This window comes from Bombina bombina, chromosome 3 (assembly GCF_027579735.1).
Source record: "Bombina bombina isolate aBomBom1 chromosome 3, aBomBom1.pri, whole genome shotgun sequence".
In the NCBI taxonomy this organism is placed as follows: domain Eukaryota; kingdom Metazoa; phylum Chordata; class Amphibia; order Anura; family Bombinatoridae; genus Bombina; species Bombina bombina.
Genome location: NC_069501.1, coordinates 503869648 through 503882205, shown reverse-complemented (window position 1 = coordinate 503882205; position 12558 = coordinate 503869648). Strand labels below are relative to the sequence as shown.

Below are 12558 nucleotides of genomic sequence, written 5' to 3'. Positions count from 1 at the left end.
TTTATTTGGTTTTCATAAAAATAAACAAATGCGCCGCTCGGCGCTCTACAAGTCATAGAAACTTACAAGCAAGAAAAATAAAGATTTTAACCCACACCTGGGTCAAGTCGAAATCTCTGCCACATAATATTAAGAAAAGAAAACTACAAATATAATAATAAAACAAAGAGAACATGAGAAGGTATGTCATCTTGCAATTATTAAGGGGAGGGAAGAACAGGAAGAGAGTATCGTCCTACGTTTTATCTAGAGCAACCTGGAGGAGTTGAGAAAGGTAAGACTCTACCTATATAGGGGCATGGAAGGCTCCAGGTGGACTGATTAAGGTGCCCCTTAAGTATCTAGACCCGGAAGCCAACAGGTGTTAAACCTGGATTTCCACTCAGCCCAAATCATTTTAAAAAAGTCTGCCTTTTCAGTGGAGAAAAATATATTCTTCTACATCGAGTATATGTATGCCATAAGTTTAACTATATCTGGCCAGGTAGGAGAATCCACTTTTTTTCCAAGATCTAGCTATGGAGAGCATTATCGCAGAGAAAAGATAAATACATAGGTATCCTTGATACTTGGGTCATTTACATGCTCCTACATGAAGCAGGGCCATCTCAGGGACTCTAGGTAAAGCAACTCCCATGCTGGACAATAAGGAGAAACAGGTGTTCCAGATAGGTTTAATCTCGGGGCAGCTCCACCATATATGTGTCATGTCTCCTATCTGTTTACAGTTCCTCCAGCATTGAGGCGTGGTTAAGGGGAACAGATTAGCTAATCTGGCCGGGGCATAGTACCAGTGTGTGAGGAGTTTGAAATACGTTTCGTATATAGTAATACAGTGAAGTGCCTTTTTTGTGAATAAGAGTGTATGTTGCCATTCTCTAGTGGGTATAGATATAAGTTTTTGTTCCCACTTCAGGATGTGGGAGGCTTTGTCTTCTGGCACAGCTCCTTCCATTAAATTGTAATGAATGGACATGGGTTTCCCTAGCCAAAGTTCTTGCTTCCATCTAGCCTCCCATAAAGTGAGTTGACGTGATAAGGAGGGCCGAAACCCTCAACTAGTCAGTAGACTTGTTACTCTGGAATGTTCAAAAACTAGAAAGGGTGAAATCGGGGCCGTATCTTTAAGTTAGTCTAGTCTAATAAATGAGTTTAACTGGCTTGTTGACCACATGTCCGCAACCCTCACTAAACCTAGTCGTGCCCACGTGGATGCATGCGAGTCAGGTAGTCCTGTGAGAAGACCAGAAATGGATGTGATAGGGGAAGGGTGAGGGGCTGTGTGTTTATAGTGTCAAAGCCGTTCCCAAGTGGCCAGGCACTTTGATAATAAGGTTGTCTACAGCTAAAGTCCTCCTACAATGTGGGGGGTCCATATAAGGTCTTTCAAAAATACATGACAAGGTAGGGAGGCCTGCTCTAGTGCCCTCCACTTGCTGTTGGAATCACTAACGCCCCATTGCGAAATGTGAGTTAACATCGCTGCCTCAAGTATCGGGTAATGGAGGGGGAGGCCGCTTCCCCATGTAGTCTGGGGTATTGAAGAGTTTTATGAGCTATCCTAGGGGGTTTACCCTGCCATATGTATCTAGTACATTCACTTTGAAACTGTAGTAAAACGGGTTTGGGCACCCGGATTGATAGACACCTAAACAAATAAGTCAGCCTGGGGAGAAAGCTCATTTTAAGGGCTGCTACTCTCCCTAGACACGATACAGATTTGTAGTTCCATTTTTGTCTGAGGGATCTAAGTTCCGATAGTAGGGGCTGATAATTAGTTTTAACGATTGTGGAAATATCACATAACAGCTTAACTCCTAGGTGTGTAAAATGGGAGTTCTTGATGACATATATATAGTGATGTGCATTTATTCGTTATTCAGCACTCGTTTGTGAAATGCCAAAAATGTCTGCAGCATTCAAGCAATTTCAGCGCCAGATTTATTAGATTAAAAGTGCAACACACAAATGCCTGTGCAAATACAGATTATCTGTGTGTTACTCTAATTAAACTCAAATAAATCCAGCGCTGAAATTAGCCGAATGCTGCAGATCGCAGTCATTTCTGGTATTCGTTTCACTCATTTGAAGCTAAAGACACAGCATACAATTTTTAAAATGTTTCCAATGTACTCCTATTATAAAACTTGAGATCTCTAGGTAGCTGTCTGGAGCACTACATGTCAGGAAATAATACTGACATGTAGTGCTCTTGCTAATGTATAACATTCTTGCAAAACTGCTCCCATATAGTGCTGCAGATACGTGCACGCGCCTGAAATCACGGGCCTGTTTTTCAACAAAAGATACTAAAAGAACAAAGCTTTATTATTATTATTATTATTTTTTTTTTTTAAAAAGTCATTTAGAAAGTTGTTTAAAATTGCTGAATCATGAAAAATAAAACTGGGGTTTCATTTCCCTATAAAATTAAGAATTTGTTGTCATTTCCGACTATTCCTTCCACACACAGCTCATGATTTTGCTGCGTTCTGTAGCCAGCTGTAAAACATTTGCAGAGCAAGCTATCTGGCAGCTACATCAACAGATGTAATAGTACTAGCTGTGCACAGTTTACTGCACAAAAGAAGAAGGAAACGGATTTCCGTCTTACATTAGCAGAAATAAAAGTTTAGGGACACACAAAAAAGAAAGCAGAAGCGGCCTTCTTGCCCCTGAAAGACCTGCTCTGTAGTAATTATTCCTGCACACGGTTCCTTCAGCAACAATGTAATCTCAGCAGTTAGTGGTCAACTGAAACCTACACCCTCAACACAAGTTGCCTTAGTTACCAAAACTAACTTGTCAGGAAGCAGTGTACATTTCAGTAGCAACTCACTGCAGAGACTAGTTTGTTGCCGAGGTAATCGTGTGCAGAAATAACAAATCAGAGCAGGTATATTTATAACATGTGAAAGTGATGGTAAACTCAAGCGTATAACAATCGCTAGGATTTACCATCACTAAAAATAAACAGTTTCTGTCATTGTTTTCTAAAAAACGCTGTTAAACTCACCCTATCTGTGCGGCAAGTATATTGCTAACTCAGCGCCTCCGGCCACAACGCTCTTCTCCAATGAGGTGATGTTTCCACCTCCAATAGCCATGCTTGTCAACTGACATCCTAGCACGGCTATTGTTCTAGAGGTGGAAACATCACCTCATTGGAGAAAAGTGATGTGCCGGGGGCGGCCGGAGGCGCTGAGTTAGCGATATAGTTGCCGCACAGATAGGGGGAGTTTAACACTTTTTTTAAGGAAACAACAGAAACTAGCGTTTGTTATACCATTTTACCATCACTTTAAAAGGGATAGTGAAGTAAAAATTAAAGTTTCATGACTAAGACAGAGCATGCAATATTATATATATAAAAAAAAAACTTTCTAATTTAGTTCCGTTATCAAATTTGCTTTGTTTTCTTAATATTCGTTGTCGAAGAGTTATTACTGGTTTTCAGTAGCATACGCACATATGCTGTGCATGTGCACCAGGGTTCAAACACCACACTTTCTTGGAAAGTCAGCAGTAGCGTGTATCACACAAATGACATCTTTGGAAGCAATACACACCACCAACAGTTCTCTGAGTTGGAAAGGTGTTTGTATACTGGTGCACAGGCCCTCACAGGATATGTGCGCATGCCGCTGAAAAACATTAACTTTTACAAGAAGCATTTTTGCTAATGGAAGTATATTACCCGTGTACATTTCAATTTTGACCTTTCTATCCCTTTAAGAGTATAGAACTGAAGATCTAAAACTAATGTTCTGTGTATGGTTTATTAAAGAGTCAGATCATCAGACCATTACTGATTTGGTTATAGACCATTAGATATGCATAGATAGATCATTGAAATTAATGAAATTATTTGGAGGTGAACCGTCCCCAGTTTAATTGGTTAATCATTCAAATTTGATCAATTTTTCTCATGTACTTTATTGGAAGGAGAAAAATAATGATTACATTAACAATAAAAAATGAAATGGTTTTATTTAACTAAAACAAAAACATTTTTCATTTTTAATGCTTCATCCTCCCTCCTCACACTTAGGCCCTTGTGCAGATTTATTCCACTCCAAACAATCTTCTATTCAGTGAGCTTCTTGAAACTTAGTATGGGTTGATTCTGGGTACATAGATTTGCAGTGGAGCAATAGCATTACAAGGGACAGTAAAGTCAAAATTAAACTATTATGATTCAGAAAGAACATGCAATTTCTAACAAATTTCCAATTGACTTCTCTAATTTGCTCTGTTCTCTTGGTATACATTGTTTAAAAGCCTGCATAGGTAGGTTCCGAAGCAATGCCCTACTGTGAGCTAGCTGCTTGTCACTGTCTCACCCAATGTATTCAGCTAGGATCCCGTACGTAAAGCAGCAGTTCCCAACCTGTGGTACACGGCGGACCGGTTGGGGGGGTACGTGAAAATATTGTTGGTAATGGCAGAACCACACATGATGGACTTATATTTTGCACAGTATAACGAGTGACTTAAGTACGGATCGGCTACACTGGTGTGTTTTGGGCTAGAGGTTATGTAGGAGCCGGTGCAGCACACGTGGTTTGGATCGGGATGACTTATTAGGGCTTTTAGAGTCAGGTGGTAAGGAAGAGAAGAAGCAGAGAGTTTACTGACGGAGACCGTCCTGGGATCAAGTACTTACTCGCAGCTCTGGTAAGAATTTACCTTCACAATTCACTCAACACCTGTACGTAGTCTCTGACACTGTCCCCTGCAAAACTGTGACATAGCCCACCGAGCGATCTCCTCACTGAAAGGTTCACCCGAGACCAAGTTTTGAATAGATTTCAGTTCCAGATACAAAGACAGTGATCCTATTCCGCATTGAGCTTGGTACACATGCTACTATTGAACGTGTAGCCTAGTCCGCCTAGATCTTTTTTTATGAGTGCTTAATTTTAAGTATTTAGCTATTATTTATTGATTTGAGTGACTTTTTGTACCCCAGAATGGATAAATGGTTGAAAACTGGAACTCTTAAGAGAGCTGCAGTTAGCATTGAAATTCAACCTGCTGATTCGGCAGCTGCAAGTACTTCAAAGCAGTCTGACGATTTAGAAGTGCAAGGTTACCAGGGTGCAGCGACGGATAAGTCTGTTCTTGCAAGAGATAAAGTTAACACTATTAAAAATAAATCAAAACATCAGTGCTCCACTGAAAGAAGAGAAAATATTCTGTAGAATACTTGAGATATGGATTTTCATTCACGGAAGATGAAGACTGTCTGAAACCACTGTGCGTTGTTTGTGGAGAGATATTGTCTAACGGTAGCATGAAACCATCTTTAATGATGCGCCACTTAGAGACAAAACATCCAATTTATATATATATATTAAAAAAAATGTTAGTTTTTTCAAGTGACTATCAAACGGCCTTAATCTAACTTCTTATTTATTATCTGCAAACAAAGTCAACGAGAATGCGGTTGAAGCACCATACAGAATAAGTTACCGTATTGCTAAAAGCGGTGAAAAATCATACAATTGATATCTCCTTGTATCAAAGATGCTGTTCAATGCATGTTCGGTGAAGACCATGTATGACAAATAAACCATATTCCCCTTATCAAACAATACAGTTTCTTGGAGAATTAAGGACATGTCTGACGACATTTAAACTACAGTAAAAAGGAGTCCCTTCTTTTAAATACAGGTGGATGAGAGCATTGATGTTTCCAATCTGTCAATTTTGCTTGTTATTGCAAGATATTTAAATGATAACGTGCTTGAAGAAAATCTTTTACTTTGCTATCCTCTCACTGAAAGATGTAAAAGGTGAATACCTATTTAAAGCCATTCAGTGTTATTTCTGTGGGGGGGGAAAAAATGGTTGGGCCAATTGCTGTGGTGTTTGCACGGATGGTGGAAAATCTATGTCTGGCTGTTATAGAGGTTTATACGGTTGCTTAAAAGAAGTCGGTCCCAATTTGTAGCTTGAAGTCATTGCTGTATTCACAGACAAAGTCTAGCGTCCAAACCCCTGCCAGATTAATTGAAGGAAGTGCTCAATCAATCTGTCAAAGTTGTTCATTATATTAAGATCAATTTAACAAACTCCAGACTATTCAAATCTTTGTGTAAAGAGATGGACAGCCTCCATACTACATTACTGTTACACACAGAAGTGAGGTGGCTGTCATGAGGAACAGTACTCACAAGATTGTTTGAATTGAGACATGAAGTTCAAGGTTTTTTTGAAGACCATTCTTTTGGGTTGAGCTCTAAGTTTCATGAAAGTGAATGGCTTCATCAGCTTGCGTACTTATCTGATATTTATTCAGAAATAAATTAACTAAACTCAGGATTACAGAACAGTTCCCTAACCATCTTTAAGGTGTCTGACAAAATCAAATATATGATCAAGAAATTGGATTTTTGGGAATCACGTATAAAAAAAAAAAAAAAAAAGACCAGTGTGACGTTTTTGAGACACAGTTTCTTATCTGAGAACGAGCTGAAATTGTCAAAAGTAGTAAAAAATAGTATAATAGCCCACTTAAAAGGACTTAAGATGTCGTTCAGACAGTATTTTCCAAAGTGAAATAGTGAAGATAACTGGATTTTAAATCCATTCAACGAATTGTTTTTTCAACAAGCCGAAAAACTTTTCAGTTTCTAAAAAGGAAACATTGATTGAACTTTCAACGGATTCTTCTTTACAATCTGATTTCAAAAAAAGAAATGTAATTGAATTCTGGGCAGCAGTGAAAGAAGAGTACCAAGAACTCGGTGATAAAGCTATAAAATATTTACTACCTTTCACGAGCAGAGATTGTCGGAAGAGCATTCTCGTCTTATGCGTATATTAAGAATAAATATTGCAGTAAGCTTGACGCAGCTCCTGATTTGAGGTTATATCTATCATTCATTTGAACCCGAACAAGCTCAATTATCGCATTAAAATTATGAAGAGCCACGTTGGAAGACTTGTATGTCAAGAATAATAATGGTTATGTACTTTTATCATAAGTTAATATGGTTAAAAAATATTTTAATGCTGTTTTTATTTGTTTTGATATTAAGTTAGGCTGCTATTATAAAAAAATTGCAATACATTATAAAATGAAAAATAAAAGTCTTTAAATGTCATCATTAGGTTAATTGAGTCCTTTGATTATTTAGCTAACCTAAGAAAATTAAAAAAAACAAAACTAACTTTGAGGGATAGGTAAGGGTAATGAAGAGAGGGGGTACTCCTAAATGAAAAACCTAATCAAGTGGTACGGGAAAGAAAAAAGGTTGGGAACTGCTGCCGTAAAGCACTGCTCTCCTTCAACAAAGTATTCCAAGAGAATGAAGCAGATCTGATAATAGAAGTAAATCTGAAAATTGTATTCTTTATCTGAAACCCAAAAGTTATTTTTCATGATTATGTCCCTTTAAGGTCTATTTATCAACTCTGTATGTTAATTTTACAACATTTTGCTGTGAAGAAAGGACATTGTATTTCTGCAGACACAAATTCACAGTTTTGAGAACTACAAAACCAATAATGGGATAGATACCGAGTGGAGCCCAAAATTGCACAGCAAAGTTTAAATATATATGTATGTCAATACAGGTTTCTGCTTGATAACTTTATTATTTTATACACTTAACGTGCAATTCTGTGATTCTGGGTTTCTCTTTTCACTGTGACTGTTTCTATTTGGGTATATTCTGGATATACCAACACCCAGGTCATTTATTGAACACGTTTATAGTCTCCGGTTGTGCAATAGTAGTCAGTATGGAAGATGTACAGCAAATATTTTATTCACTCATGTCAGCAACAGCTCGTATTACTAACACCACAGATTGTGATCTTATTTTTTCTGATGATAAAGGAGTTTTAACCCTGAGTACACTTTTTGAACTGATGGAAAACCTACTTTTAAAAGAATCAAAAACACAATGGGACATATGGACACTTGAAAAATGCTTAAGCCTCAATATGATACCTAGAGGCTTAAGGCTGTTTAAATTTCCTACTTTTGATGTCGATGCCAAAGATAAGGACTTTGTTGAGGCCTGGAACTGTGTGCTAACTCAGTGTTTTTCAACCAGTGTGCCGTGAGAGATCCTCAGGTGTGCCACGGCAGACTGACAACAGTGTGACATATTTTTTAAACTTTGCTTGTTTTTTACTCCCAGTGCAGGGGTAGTTTGTAGGAGGCATGGCATAACAGCACAATACATACAATATGTGTGTGTGTGTATGTATGTGTGTGTATGTATATATATATATATATATATATATATATACATATACATATACATACATACACTGTATTAGGCTACAAAGTGTGATATTTTTTAAATTTTGGGATGGTGGTGTGCCACAGGATTTTTTAATGTAAAAACGTGTGCCACGGCAAAAAAAAGGTTAAAAATCACTGTGCTAACTGACTGTTCTCTTAGACTAATGGGATTGCTTATTACGTTTAAAACATCCCTGTTGGTTGATATCAGGAAAGAAATAGATGAATTGCAAATTGAAATGAATAGAAGATCTAACCATGTAGACTTTCCCAGGTTTGACAAAACACTTAGAGAACTAGTAGCCAAGGGCAGGTCAGGTATTATGGAAACAAAGCATACGAAATTTATTAGGGATAAGTTTGACTATGCCAACAATAGTGTTTATATTTGGAAAAAGAGCAATAGGGGACAGCATAGGGCTAATCAGCCCAGATTTGGCAGGAGAAGAAGGAATAATAGGAATAGGAGTAGAAATCGTGGTAATAACAATAAAAATGGGAATTCTCCCAAAAATGTAACTTTTTCAGGTAGTGAGTCAGAGGGTTCCAGTGAAGGTGATACATTAACTTTGCACAATCCAAGTACTTCTGTCATTTCTGATAATCACAATGCTGGTACCTCTCTACCTACTGCAATTGCAGCATATACCTCTCTACCCATTACAACTGTAGCCTATACCCCTAGCATTACACCTGGTAATCCAACCAACAGACCTATATTGAATGCATATGTTGAATCTAAACCTAACTCATTTTCTTCCAATGTATCTGAACATCACATGTTCAATCAGGTTTTTCCCCAGGAATTGGATGCCATCGCAGGGGGAGGGGGCACTATGACCAAGAGCAATACACTGACCAATCAAGACAGATATCAACTGAGGGAACCCAGGCCACAGACGAGATACAAATAATGGACTCTAGGATAGTGGGTAATGTTGTGAATCTTTCTAGTAAGACATTTAATACCACACAATATCATGTTTTGAATCGGGGCTTAAACTTTGCACCCACTAATGACTTTGACTTATTCAGAACCATTTTAGATGTGAATAAATTGGTACGGAACCTAACCCTAAAAAAACATTTCTCAGAACAGAGTAATACTGAACAAATAGGTGGACCTTCTGGTGGAGCAGTCAATGATCCTTTAAGTTTTTCACAATATTGTGATGTTGTTACACTTCAACAGCTTCAAATGGAAGCAGGGATCATTGAAGGAGACACTGGTAAGGGTCCAACTTTTAAGAAGCGTTCCACTTTTTATCCCATACAAAATCGTGGTTCAGTGATAGAGACATTATATAATAGAATAGAGAGAGATTTAATCCATCTCAAAGAACATAAATCCAACCCCAGGTATAATCTATCTCTTACTGAAAAGGAAGCACTACTTTCTCTTAGAGAGGACACTACGTTGGTCATCAAGAATTCTGACAAGGGGGTATGGTAGTAATCATGGATAGACAACAATACATTGATGAGGCCCTTAGGCAATTACAACAACCCCATGATTATACTGTCCTATTAAGGGATCCAACCAGCATTTTTCAAGTTGAATTGGAACAACTATTAGATGATGGATTAGAATTGGGGGTCCTGGATCAATCCACCGTAGCTTATCTTTTGGTGGAATATCCAAAAATGCCACTGTTTCACCACCTTCCCAAGACGCACAAAACACTTGATTCAGTCCAGGGTAGACCCATTGTGAGCGGGGTTGATTCCCTACTGGGAAATTTATCTGAATGGCTAGATAGTGTTTTGCAGCCATTAGTAGTTGCCCTCCCCTCTTATGTCAGAGACACTAAACACATCCTCAATATCTTGGAAGGAGTTGAATGGTCTTCAACGTCCCAATGGTTAACAATAGACGCCGTTTCCTTGTACTCAAGTATTCCCCACACCAAAGGTCTAGAAGCTATTCAATTCTTTCTTGAAAGGCAGACTGATTTTTCCACTACATTCATTGGCTTCATTCTCAGGGTCACCAGTTTCTTATTGTCACATAATTTTTTTAGATTTGAGGGGGTTTACTATCTCCAGAGATGTGGTACAGCCATGGGGGCGAAATTCGCACCTTCCTTTGCGAACTTGTTCCTTGGATGGTGGGAGTTTTACCACATCTTTGGAGATAGTAACCCTTTCCAGCAATATATCTCCTTTTATAGGAGATATATAGATGATCTTCTTTTCATCTGGACTGGTGACCCTGAGACTGCTCGACTCTTTGTTGATTCACTTAATGAGAATAATGTGGGCCTAAAATTTACCTTTGAACTGAAGGAGAGATGTATTAACTACTTAGATCTATCCTTGGTAGGTGATACTGATGGTAAAGTTAAATCATCCATATACAGAAAACCCATCTCTGGGAATTCACTTTTTTTTTTTTAAATATCTTTTCTTTTATTGATTTTTCAAACAAACAAACAAAGAAAAATATGAAACAGGATAAACAGCATGACAGATTCAATAGTATACAGATACAGTATTTTCCAACATCTATAGTTTTCGGTTTAGACCCAAAGCATTGTTTATAGTTGCATATCCACCTTAACTACAGTTATAGACCCTTTAAGGTTACACAGGTTATCACTCAAGATTTTTAGTTAGGTGTTTGAACTTTAAGATTTGTCTATTGCTGCAAGGATCAACCTATTGTTTTTTTTTTCATCCATACCACCCTAGCTTATGTACCAATCTCCCCACTTATTTAGCTCAAGGAAAGGCCTTATGCATAAATCAAATGATCATATATTCACACCTCTCCTCTCCACCTCATTTTCCAGAGACCTTGTCCTCCCACTATATAAATATTGTTCCCATAAAAATATCATATCATGATAAAAATTCAAACGGCCCAATCTAAGGTAGTATAATCTTTCCAGTATCAAGGTATTTTTAACTAGGTCAAGCCAATGAATGACGGAGGGTGGGTGGGTTTTCTTCCAAAATTTTGGGATAAGTCTTTTTGCGGCATTTAGTAAAATTTGATAGAGACATTTTCTAATTTTACAGGGGATATGTGGGCTGGCGTTGAATAAGACTCCCTCAGGGGAAAGGACCAAGTCAGTTCCAAGAATTTTGCCTATCTGTGTTTGGACTTGAGTCCAGAATGGTTGTAGTTTATCGCAACCCCACCAAATATGATGCATAGTGCCCTCTTGGTCGCATCCTCTCCAGCACTTATTGCTGGCTTTTGTGAACATGTGTTTTAGTTTGCTAGGGGTCAGGTACCACCTGGTGAGTATTTTAATATTGGTTTCAAGTGCTGCCGCCGAATGCGCTGATCTAGCAGTTGCCTGAAACCATGAGTTCCATTGCTTGTGCGAGTTTTCTATCCCTAATTCTCCCTCCCATCTTTTAGTATAATTTGGTTTGTTGGGGTAGTGTGATCTGAGGATATTTTTATACATAAGTGATATGACTTTCTTGGGGGTTTGTTGGGCGGAACAAAGGAGTTCAAATACAGTTCGGGCTCTAAATAAGTCCTGTTTATATTTGTGCATGGAAAGATAGTGGCGTACCTGGTGATAGGCAAACCAAGATTGGAATTGGGTAAAGCCTTGTGAGATCAACATATCTCTCTGCACTAGTTTCCCTCTTTCCACTAGTGTGAACACGGGGGTATAGTCTAGGAGTTTTGAGGTTGTATTTACAGGTTGTTTTATCCCTATGGGACCTTCCCGGAGTTCCCTATTAAGGTTGAGTGTTGTCAGTGGTGAATAAGTTGATGTTATAAGTTTGTGAGAGTTCCGCATTTTGGACCAGGTTGACCATGTTTCTTTGATTATTGGGTAGTCTGCAATCTTCTCTAGGGGGGGTTTATATGGGGCCCAACACATTACACCCAGTTGGGGTATTCCTAATAATTGGGATTCTAAGTGGATACATCTCTTATAGGATTCGGTCCCCTGTCTACACCACTCCACAATTCTATTTAGGGTAATTGCCATTTTATAAAAGTGTAGATTCGGAACCCCTAACCCACCTTCCTCCCTAAGCCTATATAATGTATTTTTTGCTAGCCGTGGGGGTCTATGGCACCAAATATAAGTGTCCATTATAGATTGTAATTTGCTAATATCTGTTGTAATCCCCGAAATTGGTAAGGCCTGCATAACATACAGGGCCTTTGGTAGCAGAGTCATCTTGGCAGCAGCTATTCTCCCCAGCCAAGAGATATTCTTTTTGGGGAGCCAAGAGGTTGTTAATTGCTGGAATTCCTCTAATAGGCGGCCATAGTTCAGTTTTCGAATGGTTTCTGTATTATGGGAGAGAAAAATTCCTAA

At 38.4% G+C, this 12558-nt stretch overlaps 1 protein-coding gene across 2 annotated transcripts in view; it reads right to left on the bottom strand.

Annotated features, from left to right (window-relative positions):
* CEPT1 (choline/ethanolamine phosphotransferase 1) overlaps nt 1-12558 on the bottom strand; it is a 178116-nt gene that overhangs the window by 90636 nt on the left and 74922 nt on the right. The gene's annotated exons all lie outside the window — the stretch shown is intronic.